This window comes from Octodon degus, unplaced genomic scaffold (genome assembly GCF_000260255.1).
Source record: "Octodon degus isolate 3935 unplaced genomic scaffold, OctDeg1.0 scaffold00017, whole genome shotgun sequence".
NCBI lineage: Eukaryota > Metazoa > Chordata > Mammalia > Rodentia > Octodontidae > Octodon > Octodon degus.
Genome location: NW_004524593.1, coordinates 24,884,480 through 24,888,732, shown reverse-complemented (window position 1 = coordinate 24,888,732; position 4,253 = coordinate 24,884,480). Strand labels below are relative to the sequence as shown.

Sequence of the window (4,253 nt, the reverse complement as noted above, 5' to 3'; positions counted from 1 at the left end):
ACCTTTCTGCAGTTTTTTCTTTATTTCAGGAGCCGTTGATTCATTGATTTCAGCTGTGTGATTCCCAATTTGTTCTGTGCTACTGTCCTCTGCACTTGTTATGGATGGGCTTGGGGGTCTGAGATTGCATTTTGCTCCTTCTCATTGTCATTTTGTGTAGCACTGTCTTCTGACCTTTGTTGTAGAGCTTTGGGCAGTTATAACCTTAGCACCTGCTGAAATTCAGGTGAAGATCTACAAAGTTTGGATTCATCCTGCTGTGCCTGGCTTAAGTCTGGCTGCTGTGCTCAGCTCCTTCCTGCTACCACCCTTAGGAATGATCCTGTTGTGCTCCTCTGGCAAGATGTTTTGCTCCTGGACTAGCTGGGTGGCTTTGTCCCCTACACTCTGTGCAGGGATTGCAGATGCAGGGTTTCACCCCAGGCCTGTAGTGCAGGCCTGAGCTGAGTCTGAAGGGGACAGGGTGGAGTAGCGGGGAGAGGAAGCTCTCCCACACACTCCTAGGCCTGGGCTAGGGCTGGATCTGGGGGCCCCCTGAAAGCGGCAAAAATCCTCACTCGGCGGGAGGGGGGGTACTGCAGAGTGGTGTGGGGGGCCCAAGGGAGTAAAAGGTGGTCTCAGCCACACTGCACCTGGGCTTGGACCTGCAGTTCCCTCCCCCCACACCCCCACCCCCGGCTCAGGGTAGCAGGAAGCTCTCCCCTACACTCACCGGGTCTGGGCTAGGACTGGATCTCTGAATTTCACAGAATTCTAAAGGGAGTAAATCACTGGGCTTGCTGATACTGGGTCCACCAGCGATACTACCTCAGAAATACAGAAGGAAACTGATATCTCAAGAAGTGGAGTTTATCCAATGTGGAGGTCCAGAATGATGACTATGGCTGCTGTTTGTCATCAGACAGAAGAATTATCTTTATAATGAAGGACTTCCAAAATGACATATGAAAAGTTGCATATTAAATAACCTTAATAAATATTCTATAAAAAGAACAAAAGAAATATAGAATTTTTTATGATAAATAAAAATTTAACAATGGTTTTTGTATTACATATTTTCATCATCAAATCTGTTGTTCAGATTAATAAATGTAAGTATACATAATTGGTCAGATAATTAAAGATTAATGCTTACTTTCAACAAACTTTAATTTTTTCTTGTCCTTTTTTACTTTATGCAATTTTTAAAATTTATTTTAAAGAGAGTGTACTAGTTGATAAGACATTAGAAATGATACACATTTACAAGAACAAGATGAGAGGTATTCAACTGTGGTTTTTATATTGCACATTGCTGTCTTCACTGTAGTTGCTCAGATTACAGATAATAGCATATAGAGTTAGTCAAAGTTAAGATTTTATATATTTTTTTATTTTTATGCGGTACCAGGGATTGAACTCAGGACCTTGTACTTGCCAGGCAAGCACTTATTCTACTGAGCTATCTTCCCAGCCCCAAAGTTAAGATTTTAAATATTAACTGCTACTTTCAAAAAACTGATGGACATGTATAAATTGTAGTTACTAGCATTTATCTCACAAGGACTTTGGGGGGATAAAGGTTATTTGAGACTGCAACTAAGAAAGGACCCAGCATACATGTTAGTTATTGTAAATATTACTGATTTACCGATGATAGCCAAAAAGTACAAACAGCTCAGCTATCCTTCAGCAGGTGAGTGGGGAAACATCCCATGGAAAACTACTCAAGAAGGAAAAGGGAAAAAGTGCTGATACAACACATATAACTCAGATAAATCCATAGGGAATTATTCCAAATGAAAGAAATCTTCTATAAAAGGTATATATTATATGATTGCATTTATATAAATATTCTTATAATGACAAAATGTTAGAAATGGAGATCAGATTACCAGTTGGCTGGGTTTGAGGGATGGAACACGGGCATAAAGGTAGATCTGATTATAAAAGGGTAATATGAAGGGATTTTGTGGTAATAAGAGTGTTAGGCAGCTTGATTGAAGTGGTGGGTAAACAAACACATACAAGTCATAATACTGCATAGAAATAAGCCCACAGGAGTACAAATAAAACTGGTGGAATCTTATTAAGATCTACAGATTGCTAATATCTTTTGTGATATTGTACTACAGCTTTGCAAAATGTTAGCTTTGAGGAAATCTAGATAAGGAATACATGGACTCATATTTTACAGCTTCATATAAATTTATACTTATCTAAAATTTTAATTACAAATATTAATATTCTCTTTAAGTATAATATGCTTTGGATTATAAAAAACAGCACTGAATATCAAGCTTAGCATAATAATTTAAGACAAAGAAATGCTGTGCCTTATTAAATCTATTTATAGATTGCAGGAAAAATTGTGGCTTAACATTAAAATGCGAATGCAAGGGAAGAACTTTCAAGTAAAACCAAGGAAACATGATAGTATTCAGTAGCAGCCTCCTCCAACTTTCACTCTCCTTCTGTTTTCTGCTCTTATCTTCAGGTACCCAAGACTCTTAATAAGCCCAATTCCCAGAGAAAGAAAAAAGCCTATGGAAAAACTAAGTCTCACTGATGTGTGAATGAGTGAATGAATGAAAGAATGGATGGATTGAATGGATGAATTCTTCTCTCTCTCTGCCCTGTTCTCATCCCTAATTCATCTCTGAGCTCTGTCACAGGGACCTGTGTATAGTATGCATTAAATATTCACTGAAGTTAATGAAAATATCTGAAAAGAGCATTGCTGATTATAGAGAAATAACCCATTAATAATGAAATATTCATCACCTTGGTGATTATGGATGTTGATTGTTTCTGGCCTTGTTCTAAAAACCCAACAGAACCCCTACCAACTTTAATCTTATCCACTTACAAAGCTCATCAATCTCCTACTATGTTATAAGATTTTTAACTAATGGGCCTAAAATTGGAAGGGAAATAAAATTGTCATAATACAAATGTGTCTTCTGGTGGATGTTCTTGATCTATCAGCTGATGAGTGATGATGACAATATTTTTTCTTCTAAAACTCACTATCTTGATTCCTCTATCCTGAAAAAATTCTAAAATGTTTTATCTGTTGTAGTTGAAGTAGTATTTCAGGATTTTTTGCTATGGCTTCAGAATCTCCCTCTGGATATCCACAATTAATTTAAATTCACATGTATGCAAAATGCAATAAAATTAAGTGAATATTTCAATAAAAAAACTGATGGAAATGGGAACCACAATCATCTCAGCTATCCTGAATATATATTTGCATGATTTTCCCCTTTACATTTTTTTCTATCTTTTTCTCTTCCCCTCATCTTTATTATTTATTCCTTATGTTCAGTTTCTTTCCATTTTATCTATTTATTTATTTATTTATTTATTTATTTATTTTGGGGTGGAATCGGGGATTGAACTCAGGCCCTTGCGTTTGCCAGGGAAGTGCTTATTCCACTGAGCCATCTCCCCAGCCCCTCTTTCCATGTTAATATATCTTTTATTCCTTTCAGATTTTATTTATTCTTTCAGGTTCTTACACTAGGGATATTTACACATATGGGTCTGATTTATTTCACTTATGAGCATAGCTTCTAGTTGCATTCATTTGCCTAAAGACCTCAAATTTGCCTTTCTTTATAGCTGAGTCATACTCCATTGTGCAAAAATATCACATCTATTTTATCCTTTCCTTAGCTTATGGACATTTTTGATTGTTTCCAAGGTTTGGCTATAAGAAATTGTTCTGTTATGAACATCAGTGCACATATATCACTGTGGTATGATGTTTTCAGTTCTTTTGGAAAAATATCCAGAAGGGGAATAGCTGGATTGAGTAGGACTTCCAATCCTAGTTTTTTGAGGAGTCTCCACACTGATTTCCATAGTGGTTGTACCACTCTACATTCCCACCAACAGTGGAGAAGAGTTCTTTTTCTCCCACAGCCTCTGCAGCACTTGTTATTAGTTGATTTTGTTATAACAGCTATTCTTTCTGGGGTGAGATGGTATCTCAATATTGTTTTAATTTTCATTTCTCGAATGATCAGCCCTGTGGAACTTTTTTATTTATTTATTTGCCATTTGTATTTTTTCCTCTGAGAAGTGTGTATTCATCTCAAATGCCCATTTTGAATTTGGGGGGCCTGATTTTTTAAAAATTCTTTATGTGTTCTAGATAGAAGTCCTTTGTCTGAGTGATGGTTGGGTCATATTTTTTCCCAGTTTGTAGGTTGTCTCTTCACTCTGTTGGTGATTTCTTTTGACATGTAAAACTTCTCAATAAGATG

At 36.7% G+C, this 4,253-nt stretch overlaps 1 pseudogene; it reads left to right on the top strand.

The window, feature by feature from the left end:
• The window catches only part of LOC101575772, a 12,502-nt pseudogene extending 11,627 nt beyond the window's left edge, over positions 1-875 (top strand).
• Positions 876-4,253: the final 3,378 nt, after the last annotated feature.